Here is a 20,021-nt window from a genome sequence, read left to right as displayed (position 1 = left end):
GCAATACGAACCTATCTATTATTCCTACGTACATGCAACCATATTTACCATCGCTATTTTTCTATCAAGCAAGTGCGTATTGAGGCGCAGCCATCGTTATTTATTAGTTTATTACCCATTTCCGTCCTTTCTTTGCATCTGTATGTTTCTGAAACTCTGCCGCTGATCTCCGCAGATCTTTGTATCCAATGGCGTGCGTAAAAATTACGATGTGAGAGCTTTAAATAAGGAATAGTTTTTTTCATAGTCACGTTACTGTTACTGGTAAAACGGTTTGTCGTTGATCTAAAACCGTAAAGTTCGCGCGGAGCTGAATTAAGGTAGATCGAGCTCAAAAAAGGTAGATAGGTAGATTAGTTCGAATTTAGGTAGATCTACCTAAATTTAGGTAGGGTTGGCAGCACTGGAGTAAAATGACCAAGCGTCTTTGGAGAATAATTCTACAAGGGAAATGAAAATTTATATTGATATAAGAGTGTGCTTCAATAGGGCGCTGTGATGTTCAAAGTGAATCCTTTTCAAGATTTTTCTCTACAATAGGCAGCCATTTGTCGAATATACTCTAGTTATATCTGGTCAAATTTCACCAGGTGATTCTATACGCAATTTCCAATAAAAGGAGTTTGGTCCCATTATATTTTGATTTGATCCCATTATTTATATTATATATTATTATATTTCGTATTTATTCAAGATTCTGATAGTTTTTAACGTTTCACGATTTTTCCATTGAAAATATAGCATAACTCGAAAACTATCATCTTAATCAACATTAATTGTACATCATTGGAAAGAAGCAGATTTTAATGAAATTCCTATTTATCATTGGGTTGTTAAGGAAAAAGTGAAATATTTTCAGCCATAATCTTTAGTCAATGCTTACTCTAAATTCCGCCTTGTAAACTCCTATGGAAATTAAAAACTGAAACATTACTTTATTTTTGATGCGTATTTTAGAACAGAAGAACAGATTTTCAATCGAATATTATAATATGTTAACGTCCTATATTTTCTAAATTTGTCTTCTAGGGAGGTTTGATACAGTAAATCTCACCTGAGAAAAGTTTTAAATAGAAATGCGAAAACAAAAAAAAGTGTGTTTGATGACTTGGATCCAGAGGACAAAAATGAAAAAGATCAATTTTACGATGAACGCCGAAAATAAGTAATTGCTGTAGATGCAAGCTGGATCGTCATCTTTATCAGAAAATGGAATGTCATTCAGCCTGTGCAAGTGTCATTAGTAAAATAAAAATGTTTACTTGCGAATTATGTAGGAATCAGGTAGTGTTATGATAATAAAAAAATGATTTCGTCTTATTGCTTGTATCTCATTTCTAATTGTATCAAACCTTCCTTTTGAGACACTTTGCTCTGACAATTTCAAGAGCTCATAATCAAGGTTGGAATTTCCATTTTTAGTTATCAAATATTGCTGAAGGTTTAAGCGAAGTCCTTAAATTTCACCCTTACATAAATGGATTTGTAAATGTTGAACACAAATTTTTTATTAACAATTTTGTAAAAAATGTATCAACCCTTCCCAGTCTCTTCTACTACATTCTTTTTCATTCGTATCAGTTTGAAAAATAAAACAAAAATATAACAAAACTTCTGAATATGACATCTTCTCTAATGTAAAGCCTGCATCGCTTCGGATATAATCCACAGCTTTACGCGAATGGTGTGGTGGAATGACTGAAGACGATTTTTTTTCAGAATTTCATTATTAGTCTTGTCACTGGTATATCTAGAGATATGGAGTATCCCCCCATTTCTCTGCTTATATCCAATTGTACAGATACTCGTCTGCTTCGTGGATTCGATTCAAAATATTGCAGAAGGGATGCTGTCTGCTCCTCATTGGAATGCATTTTTACGTTTTGTATAATTTTGTAGATCTCTGCCAGTTCTTGCATAACTTCAATAAAAGTTCTTTATTTGGTTATCTTTCATTCGATGAATGAAGTAACTGATTGATACAATCAATTTTTTCACGGGAATTTTTGATTGTGCAGATACCTATCTTGCAAGAAGATAAAACCAGTGTTCGAGACAGCTAATAGAATGCGTTTTCTTCATTTTTTAGCATTAATTTGTGTTCCAATTTCAGAAATCCCGCAGTGGCTGAATCATTCTTTCCGATAGAAACTATATTCTGTTTTCTGTGTTCACGATAATTGAATTTTTGTGATAGTTTTTGTAACTGATTTCCATACACTCCCAAAAATATATCGATTCTCTTATTTTTCATTTATAGAAATAATAATATGAAGTATATGGGATTTAGTGGTTTTAAATCGATATTTTGGGCAATGTTATGAATTTAGTGAAATATCACTTAAGAAACCTTGAACCTGTTCCTGAATTATTTATTCTAGGAGACTTTCGTGCAATCATTTTATAATAATAAATCTAGAAGCTAGATTAACCTGTTTTTACAAAGACTCTGATCTAGACATTATTGCAATAGCTCGACAATTCAAATTGAACTAACATTTTTTTCAAACGATAGCAATTAACGAATTCAATCGACCATTCAACTGGGCATTCTCACGAAAGGTAGAGGTGATAAATCTTGGTATCTCGAACATTTCTGCGATAAGAATGCCGTCTTTGTTCTAGACCGGTGAACTACTAGAAATGGTACATTTGTTTACGGCCATCATTTTAAATCATCTCTTATTTTTATAGCGCAGCTCCACCCAACACAATAACCTTATTACAATTTCCACTGAAACACAGTCGATATTAATGCATATCAAAGCACTGCAATTTATCTTTTCTATTACATACATAAAACGGTATTCCACTCAAAGGGACTGCACCTACAAGTGACCTTTATATCGGTATAGAATTAGTCCCGGTGACCTTAGTTGCAGCCTCCAGTTCTTGCAATTAAAGGTGGATGGTGAGCCGTGTTAAATTCAAGATAGTCGAACTGGTTTTCTTGAGGAACCGAATGCTGGAAATTCATCAATTTGGATATGCCCCTCCTGTTTCCTATACGGTTCAATAGGAAGTCAGGTTGAATAATGTATTGCTTGTGGGTTTGATCGTATAATGTCGTCTAATGATAGGTGGAACTGTATAATTTGGACACCGAAGGACTAATCCTTATAATTTTTGGCCTTTTCTTGCTACAAAACAAACAATATCGGAGATAGGGCTCCCTCATTGAAGTAATTGAAATTGAAAATTTTTTCATCTTGTTTGTTATTAGCTGTTGAATGTTGAATTACCTGCTCTAAAGCAGTGGTTCCACAAGTTGACTGAACCGCGTCCCAACTAACACAAGTTCCAGATTCAAGACGTACCCCCAGGGTTTTCATGAAGAATTTTCGAGAAAAAGTATTGACTAGGATCTTTGTCAGCGCTCGTTAATTCAAGCATCTTTTGTTTTTTTGGATGCTACATAACTGTATATGGTTTAGCTTATCTGAATGAGGGATTCTGATGATAGGTAATCTTCGGCAGTTTATTATTTTCACTGAATTTTAAGTCGTATTTGTTGTTACGAAAATATTGTTCATTTTTTTGCTTGGATTTTCTATATGATGTTGATTACGCGATCAATATGAAATTCTCCATCAAATTTGTTATTATAACGGGTGTTTTTTTTCGAGTTATTTAACTTCAAGTTGGCATTACTGTTCAAGATGGCGACCGATTCAATAGCTGTTAAGTGATTTATTCTCAGTTTGGTTTGGCAATTCATCATGAATAGACTCACGACTGAACAACGCTTGCAAATAGTGCAATTTCATTTCGAAAATGATGGTTCTGTGCGCAATACGTATCGCGCACTACGTCCATTTTATTTTGTTCAGCGATGAAGCGCACTTCTGGTTGAATGGCTACGTCAACAACCAAAACTGCCGCATTTGGAGTGAAGCTAATCCTCGAGTGTATGTTGAAACACCGTTACATCCAGAAAAACTGACTGTTTGGTGCGCTTGATGGGCTGGTGGAATCATTGGTCCGTACTTCTTCAAAACCGATGATGGCCAGAACGTTACAGTCAATGGTGATCGGTATAGAGCCATGATTACTAACTTTTTCATTCCTGAATTGAACAACCATGATGTCCAGGAGCTGTGGTTTCAACAAGACGGCGCAACATGTCACACAGCTCGTGCCACAATCGATTTATTGAAAGACACGTTTGGTGACGACTAATTTCACGTTTTGGACCTGTGAATTGGCCTCCAAGATCTTGTGATTTAACACCGCTAGATTACTTTCTGTGGGGCTATGTAAAGTCATTGGTCTATGCGGATAAATCACAAACCCTTGACCATTCGGAAGACAACATTCGCCGTGTTATTGCCGATATACGGCCACAAATGTTGGAAAAAGTATTCGAAAATTGGACGTCCAGATTGGACTACATCCGAGCCAGCCGTGGTGGTCATATGCCAGAAATCATATTTTAGATGTAATGCCACAAGATTATCTTGCGGATAAATAAAATTCATGTCAATCGAATAATCCATCGTTGTTTTATTGCAATTTAAAGTTATATAGCTCTAAAATAAACACCCTTTACGTCTACAGGTAGAATTTGAACTCGGTGGAATCTGTTATTACTGAAATATCAGGCTCATTTTTGATATTATATTTGAGATTCCTATGGTTCTGATGAAGGAATCAATTCACAGTTTTGATGGAGGAAGCTTGAAATTGTGATTTTTTAAATACAAGTAAACTCTGAACTCGGTCGGATCTGGTGTATTAGGTATTTTGTCTGATATCATTCCTGAATTTCTCTGGTCTACATGAAATCTTGAACGCTTGAAACTTGAAATTGATATTCCACATCTAAATACTAGTTTTGAAATCACAAGGAAGATAAAAATTCGAACGGACATCTTTATAGTCCCCCTAGTCGGATTCAACCCATTAACTAACATAACCAAGGCTTTTGAGGTCTGAACCTTTCCTGAATATATCAAGTTTCTAAGTTATTCCGTTTGAGGGTTATCTATGTTCACGGACGGACGGACAGAATTGAATATAAAAATCTCCAGTGAAATGAAAGAGGTTAAGGCAGTTTTTGCATAATTGTTATTTATTGTTACCGATATTATATGTTGCATACATGCACAATTGCCCACAAATTCTGTCTTCAGTAACATACCTACTATTAACAGTTGCAATCATCGATTTTATTGATATTCACTAATCACTGTGCTGTTCAGATTGTTTTTAATCGTAGTTAACTGAGGATCAATAATAATTTATGTATCTTTTTCTGGATATGACAGTTTTATATTTACATCTTGATCGAAAGAATTGTAGGAATTAGGTTAATGTAATAAAAATTCGAACACGACGTACTTCACTTCATCAGTATTTACCGAGGTATTTACTTGAATGTCATACTCACATCAGCGGCGTATTTAATGAAATGGTGTCCTGGACTGAAAATATTTGAGCCCTCATACTTATTTGTATTTCCGAAAGTTAAGAAAATTGAATTGTCAAGAATCTATTTGAAAAATATGCAATACATCAACAAGACTCATTTTTTATGACCATAACAGAATATTATGAATAACAAATCTATTATCAAATTGTTTTTTTCGTAGTCGATGTCTTCAACTGAAAAAAACCATAGATTGCCATTTAACTCAAATATTTTTCGTAGTGAACTATATTTAATTATGCTATATAAAATTGTCAGAACCCAACAGGTAATTTCTGATTCTATTAATCAAGTCGATTTGTTGATAAATCATTGGTGCAATCTTCAGTCGTTGATCTGGTTTATTTTGTGATCTTTTTTATTATATTAATGGATATTAATAATAATCAGTGCAGTTAGAAGATAAATCTGTCTAAGAAGATATTCATTTTAAAGATTATTCCAAAGCTGCATGTTTTAGGAGAATATTCAAGGGTTTTCAAAAATCCAAAGAAATGCTTAGGTAGGTATACTCGCCCAGAAAGGCATCCTTTAATGATCGATCTTTTTATCTTTCATAATGATCGTTATTTTGTTGTAAAAACATTTGGGAATTCTAGAAAAATTCATCATCATCATCATCATTCTCAGCTAACAACCCATTGTCGGATTAAGTCTCCCTTAGTTTTGTCCATCTCTCCACATCTTTTTCCTCTAACTTCTTCCAAGTTTCCCTGTTTTGAGCTTGCTGTCCCCAGTTTGTGTCCAGAAGTCTTTTTATATCATCAGTCCATCTTGTTTGCGGTCGCCCTCTACTTCTCAAATTGCTGCGTGGCCGCCATTTTATTATTTAATTATATTTCGATATATTACATATTGGATTTTCATGCAAACCAAATAAAGTATTCTACCTTATCTACTGAAATACTTATTATTGCTTTCATAGTTATTTTGCCATTTCAATCTAAAGATCTCTCACCCCATCTAAATACTCAAGTTTGGTACTCATTCAAAATAATGAGAGGTATACAGATTTATTGAGCTATTTATTTTTCAATGATTTCAAAAAAAGTTTAAGTCGTATATTTCAAGTTTAAATACATAAAACTCCATTATGTTATTCCTTAAGACGTTAGATCAATATTTTTCTAATTAGAAACATTTTCCTCTTAGAATCGAATAAGAAGTGATAGACTTTACTTTATTTCGGACAGGCAGTTTCTTCAAACGAGGTGCTACGTAAGCAACTGATGAAAATAAAAGTCAATCTCTCATTTAATAATTCATGCCTTTCTCAGCTATAAAGGTATATATCTCCAAAATCTCAAAATAATATCTGTCTCCGAGCGAAGCTCTTTTTAACGGTAGTGTAGTACTTTTCTTGTAGATTACCTATATAATATATAGTTTATTCATTTGAATTTTTGTGTAATCAGCAAACAATAGAGCCTTTCCATGAAAGGAGATCTAAATGCTGATTCGACATAATGAAAAATCACATGCCAAATATTGTGTTGCAATATCCAATGAGAATAAACTTTCAAACACTATATTTTAACATAAGAAACTCTTGCATTCTTGAATGATTTAATATCAATCATAATAATGAGAGAATAAACTTCAATTCATATGCAAATTCAATAACCGAAAATTTATTCATGTAGAAATTCCTTCACGAAATAAGAATTTTCTCATCAACTTCTAGCTAAATTTCCATTTTATCAGATGAGTTTGGTTGCAACGAGTTTATTCAAGATATTTGAAGTCTACTTTGATTCATAATTTAGAGAAAATATTTCTTATCCATGACTCGTACTTTATGAATCCATAAAACTTCTTTCACGTACTCAACATTTAACACTTTCCCTAATTTCGGAAAATTGTAGGTATTCGATGAATAATTTTTCGACCGTTAACATTCTATCAAACACCTAAAAAATATTGACTTGCCGAAGGTCAATAATAATATTCATTTTTCATTTCATAACTGAACCTATATTATAATTCCTACTTCGAGTGATTTATAAATGAAGAATATTTACATCTATGATATAAAAGCCACAAGCGATCGAAATCAATTACCGTTCAAATTTTAACATTTTCTAATATTGATTCATATATCTATGCACAAGGTCCAATCATAATTATAGTTTATGTAAAATTCTGACCAAAACGCGCCCAATAAAGCGTGAAGGAGATTTATAATGTGTCAAATTTAATAAGGTACTTGCTTGTATATGTTTACCTTAATATGTTCTGCACTAAATGAAGTGTATCGGTAATAATTCAGACCAATGCATATTGCAAATTTTTTGTTGATGTTATTGTTATTACGTCTGTTCCGAATGTTTCTGAAATATTCTGCACAGTCTATATGTTTTGCGCAATGAAAAATCAGTATTATTTTCAGAAAAAACTGTACTCATTATGAAGATTAGTTTCAAGTTTTGAGAAAACTGATTCGACAGACTAAAATAATATGGACAAGTGTAGATATTTACGCTTGTTTCTAAGCATACTTTTTTGTTATAAATAAATCAAATCAATAGACATGAATGAAACTTTTGAAGCCATGTATTTCCTTAAATATTGGAAATCGATCATATGTTTTTTTTTTAATTACATGACCTTCAATATAGCAAAGTTGGTTGGAGAGCTAATAATAATAATAATATACTACACCGAGAAAATTAAGGGAAAATATTAACGAAGTTCGTAGTTCATTTTCTCTTAAACCCTTTGTCCGATTTCGAAATTTTGTTTTGATTAGTATGTTGATTCTTCGGGAAAATAAACGTTCAGTTTCTGTCCTCATTTACTTATTTTTTTTATATACAAAAATAATGAAAAGAAAGGTTTTATTCAGAACAGCCCGTGAAGTTATTCGTTAACAGACGAGAATGTTTTGAACACTTAGCTGATGCCTCATTTTTTCGGAACATTTCCTTTTTTTAGTAATTGCAGGCGCGGATCCAGTACCCACTTTTGGGGGGGGGGAACTTTTAGATACTAAAAATACTGAAAATGTGGACCCCAGACACCTCCGCCATTTTGGGACGCCATTTTTTGCCGTTCAATAATATGGTTTTCCACAAAATGTATTGAAAGTGAAATTTTTGCTGATCTTGTAATTATTCGAGCCTTAGTATGTCAAATTCTAAGAGGGCCGGCAAAATTTAAGAGGTGCCCGGGCCATTTGGGGGGGGAACGTTCCCCCAGTTCCCCCCCCGTGGATCCGCGCCTGAGTAATTGTGATGTCCTAATCTGAGGGAAGAAAACAGCACTTTGAGTTGTTTCAGTAAATTATATGAATTTATTCATTATATTAAAAAATGCCAATAATCAACTCAATTTCATTGATACAGCGTAGAGGGTGTCCCAAATTCGATAACCACGCTGAAAACATATGTTCTGAACTACGACGAATAAAATACACATGTTTGTGTTATTCTTATTGTACTGTCTTATTTTTTAAGTTTGATGTTTTCTGCGATTTGTTGATATATTTGACTGAGATTTCACTCATACCCTGTAAATTCGATAATTTGTTTAGCCTACAATGATTAGTTTTGGGTGATTCCCTCTTGTGTGCTTGATGTCTTTTATTGTTTTTTGATTAATCATATTTTCAGCTGTGAAGAATTCTGAATAAACAGACGAAACGTTGCTCAATTGAGAAGTTGTTTTTGAAATGCTGTCCTATTCCCATTATCCTTTATTGTTTTTATAACTGATAAGGACGTGAATATTATTCTATTCAAAATAATAATTTATCGTGCAACAACGGTACCATATGAAGTGCTGTAATTTTTCTAAAAATTAAAATATCGCAATAAATAAAAAGAGAAAATGTACCGAGAAAATAAAGCCTCATCTGAGTGTTCGTAAACATTCTCGATCGTCAACAATTCACTCCACAGATGTTCTGAATGGAAGCTTACATTTAATTTAATTTTGTTTTTACCCCTGTATATAACAAAAAAAGTAGTAACTGAAGACGGCATCTGTACCCTTGGAATCAAGCTATAATTTATAAAAATTTGTTGCTGAAATCTCCGTTGAAATTCAGTTCGTTCCCCTCATTTTGCCGATGTGTATGGTACCTATTGGTAAAAATAAATCAAGTAACATGAGGGAAAATTGAAAACTTCTTAGGAATTTAGGTCTGTCCTTATTTGCCCTCATGTGTCCCCCTAAATCCGCCTATTCCGTGAAGTATAAAACCAAAACAATAACAACAAAGTTCTGAAATAATATTTCGCTCTAATAACCATTTGTAAATTGAAAGTGGGTGCAAACGCCTACATAGGAAGGACAACACCGTTCATTTCTTTGACACTTTGACAACAAATGCAGTTGGGCAATGGAATGTGCCGTAACGAGCGGTATCTGACTCTAGAAATCTAATTAGGTTCATTGTGAAGTAGATATATTCACATTTCCTATAGCACTTCTAGAGATGGCATAAATCGTTAAGAGGTTATCGATCAAAATGTAATTAAGAGGGATGTGTATGGGTGAGCAAGGTTAGATAGGAAATGGAACGTTTCTATATATAACGAAGCTATTGTTCGATTGAGGAATTGCATTTTTGAGAGCAGCACGAAGAAACTTTATGGATTTATTCAGGGTCATATTTACAGAAGAGAAGAGGACTGATTTGTTTCGATTTTTTCAGTTATTTTCAGGGAGAGTAGAATAAATGTCAAAATGTAAGAAGATCCAACACAGGATAGAAATTGCGTAAAAATTTTTTCAAATTAGCAAATTCAAATGAAAAGATCGATTTCATTCGAAATAGACAAAGGACCCCGCACGTTTAGTATGGGAAATGGCTTTCCGTGAATTTGGCTGAATTTTTGATATGTTGTAGTTCTTGATGAACTGATCATTAAAGTCCTTAGTCACAAAGCTCAAAAATGGACAGTTTTCGAGATATGGAGCTTTGAAAATTGATTTTTTGCAATTTTCGCGGTTTTTGCTCATCAATCGGGGAGCACTCATTTCTAGTTTTGATGGAATTTGGATGTTCGGCGGCCAGAACCCGACTGAGAAATGATCTTCCTTGGTTATATTAGGCACCGCCATCCATAATTTTTTTATACACTGCTCCACATTGGCTATGAAATGAGATACAAAATCCGAGATCTTCCATACATCTTTTCATGCCACAAGATGATGCCAGAATAATTCACATGACCGAGAAACGACATATTGTGAGATTTTTTTAAGAGAGACCATAATAACTGAATCCTCATATATCTGATGTCCAATAATATCAAATATTCATAGCCGAAATGTTCATAACCAGGCATCACGAGCTGTAATGGGGGAAAACGGGAAAATCATAATCATATATCCTCAGGGATAACAATTGTGATCACTATTGATGTCATTTACATATGATATGTGATTTGTTTCTCACAAATCTCGATAATCTGACAATGGGGTGCCAAGACATTTTCCTCAGAATGTCTCGAAATTGATGATAGCATCTCACAGACAAACGAATCCGTGAAAATGTCTGCAGTTTTGATGCAATATAGTACTATACGGGTAGAATATAGAAGTCCAAGCGTTGGAAGCTAACTATGAATGGAACTTCCGATATTAACCCACGAATTCTTGAAAATATTTTTTTTTCTATGAACTTTTTGAACTTCACACATACGAATGAATACTATCTAATAATATGATCGTTGGCCAAATAAATGAGTAGATCAATCAAAAACAATATAATAATGAGAGTAACATTCATAATAATAATAACAATAAAATGATTGATGAGCAAAAACCCCGAAAATTGCAAAAAATCAATTTTCAAAGCTCCATATCTCAAAAACAGTTCATTTTTGAGCTTTGTGACTAAGGACTTTTCTGATCAGTTCATCAAGAACTACAACATATCAAAAATTCACGGAAAGCCATTTCCCATACTAAACGTGACTAATGGAAAGGGGAAAAGTCAAACCTTTTCATTTCCTTAAGAAAATTTTTAGCGAATAGAGATCAATAAAATTATGTTGAAGTATTACGTCATTCTATGTTTTCATGGCATTTCACAGCCCAAAAAGTTTCAAAATTAGGTAGGTTTCTTTTTGAAAAGCCCGCTATCTGTGCAGCTGTCACTTTTGTAGCTGTTATCCTTGACGAAATGACGCCATGACGAAAAATGGAACGATACACACTTCACCAACGCATTGAAATTGTTAAAATTCACTACAAAAATGGTGAAAATTTTCCAGTCACAGTTTGCAAAACTAAAGCATTTTTGTGTCATCGTGAAGCAGTTTCTAGGCAGGTTATACTGAAATTGGTGGAAAAATTTTAGCTGTTGGGTTAAGTAAGAGATGTGAAGAACCATGTGCGTCGCTCAAAAAAAACTGAGTAAATTGCTGCTGTAACTCGTCGTGTTGAAGAAATCCCAAGTTTGTCTATTCCTCGTCCATTTTGGGAATCAGGCATTTTATAAGCGATATCACACCGTATTTTGAATGAAGACTCAGCATTTCAGGCATTTGAAGACGTGAACGACCTTTATTCTCAACAAGACGGCGCTACGTGACACACCAGCAACGAAACAATTGCAATTTTGCAATAAAATTTTTCTAACCGTTTTATTTTTCGAGGAGATCACAATTGGCCATAGAGATCTTGTGATTTAACACCTATATACTTATTTGGGGCCACGTAAAAGAAAATATCTATGTCATTGATCCACAATCGATTCACGACCTTAGGAATTTATCGAGGAAATATAGATCGTGGATATATAGCCGCAAACGTTCAAATTGGCCACGGAAAAAAAATGATATGGTGCTGCAGCCGGAGGCATTTGGGTGATATCGTTTTCCATTGCTAATGGCATACCTTCCTTTTCAAAATGAAATAAACATCCATTGATTTCTTCTAAAATATACAGGGTGAGTCGGGAGTAACGGGCCAAACTCCAGGAGCGTATTATATACGTGAAAATAATTTAAAAAAAACTCATCTTCTTATACGATTCTCATTTTTTGTACAGTGTTTAAAGTCAAACATTTTTCAAGTTTTTCTCTTATAGTATTTACAATTCACCAGATATTCAACTAAAATTTGGCATAAATATCATCATTGATAGTTCAACCATGTGACAATTTCTCTAGCAAATCCACAGGGTAATATTTTCTCTGAAACACTATCCCTTGTTTTCCTCCAGAAATTTTTTTTTTGGTGAGCCACTGTTAATTTGATAAAAAGTAGGAGCTTTGTACATGTGAAAATAATTGAAAAAAAACTCATATCTTCTTATACGATTCTCATTTGTTTTCATCCGATTCTCATTTGTTTCCGAGATATAGCGAAATTAAAATGTTTTAAAGGGGGAAAGCAGTGGACAGTGTTCCAGAGAAAATATCACTCTGTGGATTTGCTATCGAAATTGGCAAGTCACATGGTGTGAACTACCAATGATAATATTTAAGCCAAATTTCAGTTGAATATCTTGTGGAGTATAGATACTATAAGAGAAACACTTGAAAAAAATTCTAAATTTAACACACTGTATCTCGAAACAAATGAGAATTGTATGAGAACATGTGAGTTTTTTTGAATTATTTTCACGTGTTCAATACACTCCTGAAATTTCGCCCGTTCCCCCTGTATATACCAAAATAAAACCTCTGAAAAACTTGAAAAACTATCTATATTGAAGAAAAATTACATGCGGAATTTCGTGAACAAAATACATGCATATGAATTTTCGCAGGCACGCAAAAGCTCCTGACTTCACATGATTGCTGTTACCATTTTTTAATTAATTCAGTTCTCTATTCCTGAAAATCTTTTTCAGCAGTTCACAAAGAGGTGGTCAGCAAGAAGTTAGCAGTTACTACCCATCAAGCCTATATTTGTGTGTGACTGTTTATAGTTGACTAAGTAGTAAGAAAATTGAAAATATACTCTGACCTTCCTGCGGAGATGCTTCAGTTTTATATCATATACAGGGTGTTTCATTAGTGAACGGAAAAACAGTGTATAGAGGACATCGAGCTGGTTCCAGATACACCCCATTTATTGGGCCTGACTGCCTTGGTTAGGTACCGGGATGTAGGGTTCTTAATGAATTTTGCTCATTTCTTTCCGAGACCATAACAAGCGAACCACCCAGTATAGGTATATTTTTTATATTTGGCATACTTCTTTCTTATTTGAATCTTAAATGAAACACTAAATGATCACAAGTAAAATCCAGGACAGAATACCAAAAAATAATGAAACGATCGTATCCTTGAAACTACACCATGTATATCGAAATTTTGGAAATTCATTTTTAGATTTGAGAAAAGCACGAAAAACAGTCACGTAATTAAAATTTTTGCGAAGGCAATTTTGTTGCATCAATTTTCAACTTGAAAGTGAAGTTTTTGAGAAATTGGATATCCAAAAGTGGTTATAAGTCACTTTTGGTAATAAATTATTGAAACTATCGATTTCCATCTATTCTGCCGTTTAGAGCTGAATTGATCAAATATTATTTCAATCTAGATAACGGTTTCTGTTGTCTAGAAATTATCAAATTGATTTTAAAAAAAATTTTCTGTTTAACTTTCCTTCGCATGAACTTTTACTTTTTCACGATGTGCCATTCATCCGTGGTAATTATTTATTTGTCTTAGTTTTCTTAGAATTCATTCATATCATGAGAAAGTAAACGTGAGTTGCGAAAAAACGTGATGAAAATAGGAAATTAGTGGTCATTAAAGATACTCTGCAATCTACATAGGTACACAAACTATATTTCGAATTGTTTTCATTCTTACTTAATTACATAGCCTAGCTACTTCAATCAATAGGGTTCGATGCAAATTACTCAAGCAGCATTATTGGTAAAACAAACTTCAGTTGTTATATAAGATAAAAAAAAGGAATTCCATTCCACATAATGTGTAACAGTTATTTCAAAAATCAATGATTTTTTTTACATCATCTGTTGCGAATTTAACATGAATTGAATATTTTTTTTTTATCTTTGAAGTTTTTACAAAAAGCTAATTTTCTGCTATATTATTCATATACAATAGCTATGTCATCTAGTTTTTCGAATTTAAATGTTATGTTTACGAATCTATAGTCCCAATTTCAGGTATACCTGTTGTAAAATTGCCAAAAGCATATTTTCGAGAAATCTTTTAGGATTATTATATATTTGATATCAACTATCACAAGGTAATGGACTACTCCATCCAATATTATACAGGGTATATATGAATAACACCGAAAAAATGAAAGGGGTGATTCTGTGATGAAAATTAAGTTGGGTATTAGGTATAACATTTTATGAAAAACCACCCCACGGGAAAGTTGCACCCCTCTGAAAACTAACAAAGAAAATTTTTTTTTTATTTCCCCTGTTTAAGCTAAAAAAACGAAGCGTGGTAAATATTATTAGTCAATAAAACTACACATTTCGGAAAATTTTTGACACTGAAGAATGCTTTGAAGTGGTTGAAATATTAAACCCCTAAAATTTTTTTTGTTATAACTTTTTTTTGAATGAAAAATTTCCTTTTGAAAAAACATGACTATTCCTTTTCAAAAGTAAAAACATTACTAAAAATGGAACGATGCACGCTTCAGCAATTCACTGAAATTGTTAAAATTCACTACAAAAATTGGGAAAATTTGCAATCACAGTTCGCAAAACTTTTGGGTCGTCGTGATTCGTGAAGCAGGTTTTCGGTCGGTAATGGTGGAAAAATTCCATCAACGATATCACATCGTATTTTTCATAAGGACTTAGGTCTTAAGGCTTTCAGAGATGATGACGTTTACTTTCAAGCAATTTCAAGCAATCGCAACTTCGCAAGTCAAGTTTACTGGCTTTGTTATTTCTCGAAGATGAGATAACAATTGACCACCAAGATCTTGTAATTTAATACCTTTAGACTCTTTTCTTTGGGCCTTTGGGGCCACGTTGAGTATAAGGTCTATATCAATGCTCCATAATCGATTCAAGACTTTAAGATGAAATTCGTAAAGTTACATATATACATGGAAAATTTCATTAAAAAAAGATACGGGTTGCAACCATAGACGTGGCGACCATTTAGCTGATACCGTTTTCCATATGGAACACATTCGTCTTTAAAACTGAATAAAAATCCATTGATTTCTCTTGAAATATACTTTTTCGGCAACCGTCCGGGAAGTGCTCACTTCCCGGACGCTTTTTCTCTGAGAAAGTAGCATTTCCCGGCCTAGTCCGGAAAGTACGTACTTCCCGGACTAGGCCGGAAAAGAATCATAGAATCCATAGCAACCGAGATAACGGCTGACAGTTCATATGAAATTAGTTGTCAAAAATTTGCATGTTTTTTGATCGCAATCGCAATAAAATATGGAAAGCAGCAGCGATAGCAGACTTCCAGGACTCGCTTAGGCTCGTCCTGGAATTTTGTCTATTCGTCCAAAAAAACCCTATTTTCCGGACTTGTTACGTAAATTACTATTTTTTTACTTTTTTAATATCAAATTGAAACCTCTTATTGGAAAACCAAACAAACTAAATCTCAACTTAGTCGGAAATAGTGGGTTTTTTATATTCTGCTCGTACCTTCTATTTCTGGTTGAGATGACGCGATAAACATGAAATTTTGTATAAGCTTACGAAAGTCAATCGTAGCTTTCTCATGTAATTTTTGAAAAATTTTACCTTTAATTTATTGGTACAGAATACAATGTTTTCTTATTGAAGGGAATATTATTCCTCAAGACTTTTTTATAACAGGAAAAATACTAGAACAATAATACGTATCGCAAAAATTAAAAAAAAAAAAATTATAAACGAACATCCTACCTATAAACTCTTACTCAAAATTGAACTTGACTTCCAATCGAAAGTATGGCAACTTAACCGCAGAAATCCATTAAATGGAACAGTACCTGCCTGCTTCAAGTCATTTTCGTGCATGCTAAGCATTATTACGCATAATGTTGTATGAATAAGAAATTCTCTAACGTTAGTTTGTTACATCAGACAGTATTTTAATGAAGGAATTTATGTCAAATTTATGTGAGGCTGCTTTGAAATACAACTAGATTAAAAAGCGATTTTTTTTGTCACGGTCCAACTATTTTCCGTTCAATTGAGTGTGAAGTATTATTATACTCGAAGATTGTACGAGTAGGCCAATCCATTACTAATATTAACATTTTTCTGATTATTTTTAGTATTTTTTGTTTTGAATTTCGAACAATCAATCAATTCAAATCCCTAATCCTAGATGAACATCTAGGATCAGGGCCTGCTCTAGATGCCGGCAAATATTGGAGAGCGGCATTTTCTACTTTTTACGAACTATCTGAATTCCTAGAAGAAAGTAATAAAAAACTTTGTTCTAATTTCAACGAATTTCACATATGATTTTTTATCAAATTAATTAGTGTTGAGCGTGGGCGCATTATAATTCAAAATAAGAGGTCATCTGTATCATATGATTGTTTTACTCAATTATCTTAAAGAAACAAAAATGAAATATTCCAGCGTTTTATAAAGTCGAAACTAGGCAGAAGAATATGAAACCTGAATTCTATTCATATTATAGTTCATAATTTATTCATTAGAATTCAGTGTAGCATAGTGAATACCCTTAAAATGTTTGATCCCTTGATTACTATATTAGGTATTAGGTACTAGGAAATTAAATTTCAGTGTTCCACACTGAATCTCTGAACAAAATTCACCAATAATTTTGCTCGCAGATATTTTGGTGTGAAACTTGAAGTTGAAGAAGAGCTTCGATCGTTACACTACAAGATCAACAAAGAATGTTATTGTTCTAGATTTTGCTCTTTGTTCTTTTGGTTTACACCCACCTTTACAATTGCTTCTTCTGAAACTGTTGGATTCTTTTCGTGGGATCCAAAAGTTCGTGGAATGTATTCCTTTTAGGTTGAGTTGTACGAAACAACGTTCATCTGTAGAATAATTAACACATATTTTCAAAATTCCGATGTACAGGGTGTTGTTTCGAGGATTCAAACGATTCATAATTATTTGTTAACCCGGACCTGGATTTTCAAAGCAATTATTGCATGATACGTTTGGGCTCTAAATTAGGAACATATTTTCCAAATATGAAGAAAATATACCAGGTGGTTCGTTTGATATGGCCTCAGAAAGAAACGCGCAAAATTCATAAAACACCCTGTATATCAGCTACGAAGACAGTAAGACCCAATAAATGGGGTATCTTCAGAACCACCTTGGTGCCACCTTTGCACCTGTGAAGTATTTCCGTTTCCAAATGAAACACCCTGTATATTTCTCAAACTGAGACATCTCATATGCTTCGTATTAATTTTCTCGGAACTTTTGAGAGTTATTTGCACCTGAAATTTGTTACAAAAATTAGTAGTTTTACTGCATTGATCTTCCTAGGTCCAGGCGCGGATCCAGGCCCCACTTTTGGGGGGGAACTTTTAGATACTCAAAATACTGAAAATGTGGACCCCAGACACTTTCGCCATTTTGGGACGTCATTTTTTTTTGCGTTCATAGATATGGATCTTCTCAAAATGTATTGAAGGTGAAATTTTTGCTGATCTTGTAATTATTTGAGGCTAAGTATGTCAAATTCTAGGAGGGACGGCAAAATTTAAGAGGTGCCTGGGTCATTTGGGGGGGGAACGTTCCCCAAGTTCCCCCCCCCCGTGGATCCGCGCCTGCCTAGGTCCAAAATTTACTATTCATTAATTTTGGAGGATGCGTTTTATTTCAAAAAATATGACATTAATGTCAATATTTATGAACATCAATACAACCTCTATAATAATTTCAAGGTCTGCAGAGCGGTAATTACATGAGACCACCCCTGGCACTTGAAACAAGCCAGGGGCGGATCCAGACGATGTTTGAGGGGGGGGCATAGAAAGTCACGGCTCATATAGGTTAAAAAAATAGCGGAAATTTTTGTTGGTACCTACTGGGTCAAGTGTTTTTTTTTCATATCATATTCAGTTTCTAAAATTTTGTAGAATAAAAACAAGTTCAAAAAAAAATTCACATATTTCATAAATATATGTGAATTCAATTCATAAGAAAACTCAGGCGCAAGAAAGTATAAGGTGTAGTGAAAAAAAAAACAATATTTTGCATGAAGAACAAGGCTTCAATTACCATAGTTAGAATGATCCAATTTGGATCCAATATGCGCTGTTTCGCTCGAAAACTACAGTTCCAAGTTAACAGTTGTGCCTTAGGGAAACATCTTTTCGTAGATAATTCCCTGCCAATCTCACTAACCACACAGTAGAACCTTCCTGGCCGTTTTCGAAGGTTCACCGCGTTTCGACCACGACCGTTTTTGCTTGACGTTGTCATAAATGATCCACTTTTCATCACCAGGTACCAAGCGTTTCAAAAATGATTTACTTTTTTAATTGGAATATATTGATGTGTTTGTAACAAGACGGTGCTATACAAGCAAGGAAACAATCGCAATTTTGCAAAAAAGTTTCCTCAAAAAGAAATTGGCCACCAAGATCTAGTGATTTAACACCTCCAGACTTTCATCTTTGAAGCTACGTGAAAGATAAGGTGAATGCAAATGTTCCAGAATCGATTCAAGACCTGATGGAATTCGTGAAGTTAATGAAGTTATAGTGGACATACATATATATGCGAATGTGCAAATTAGCCATGGAAAATGTTATGATAGGGTGGTGCAACCTTAGCCGTGGTGGTCATTTGGCTGATATCGTTAATGGCATACGTTCCTTTTGACAATGATATAAACATCCATTAATTTCTCTTAAAATATACTTCTTTTTTTTAAATATCAAAATGAAACCTCTTATTGGAAAACCTTTTAGATAGAAGTTACAAACAAACAAGAATTTTTTCAAGAACAAAAGAACTATGATTGAGTCGATATGGTAGCAGATACGTCGGCTTCTTCAACGCTTAGCCTACATTTCACACCTGTACAGTAATTACAGCGATTTTGTTGCGATTCTGCAGTGATTCGCAGTGGAAATTCGGTCCATGCGGTTTTTTGCATTAGCTCATGTGGTATCCATACATCTAGCATCTTCTTGAGATCAGCCTTATGCAAATAGTGTTCCAAACGGTTTATTGTGCACTTTAAGCTCTTGAGTCCTGATTTGATTAATCAGGACTCTACATGTCCATGCTTTTATCAATATTTTCGACAATTGGCCTCAGGGTCGCCGCCAGACATGTTGGCGCCCCGGCAAATTAAAATTTCACCGCCTTGTTTTGGCTAATTTATCTGAATTTTCTTTGAAGGAACCTCTGTTATTCCTCTCAGGCATCTTTTCAATTCTATATGAAATCGTATTTTTCAACTCAAAATCACCTTGTCAAATTCATCACAACGTCCTGCATTGTTTAAAAGCCTGCAAAAATCATGCATTGTTGACGCTCTATTTATAAATCTATAGCAAAAAAACGACGTAGTTCTTAAAGATGGAAAAAGTCTTGTTTTATTAACTGCCCTTACGGTTTGGCGCCTCGGCATAATGTCCGGTATGCCGCTCCTGGCGGTGGCCCTGATTGGCCTTCCAGTGCGTGGTGCATTTTTGACATCGAAATTACCGGAACGAAATCGAC

The sequence above is a fragment of the Harmonia axyridis genome, chromosome 1 (genome assembly GCF_914767665.1).
Source record: "Harmonia axyridis chromosome 1, icHarAxyr1.1, whole genome shotgun sequence".
Lineage (NCBI taxonomy): Eukaryota > Metazoa > Arthropoda > Insecta > Coleoptera > Coccinellidae > Harmonia > Harmonia axyridis.
This window is presented reverse-complemented; position numbering follows the sequence as displayed.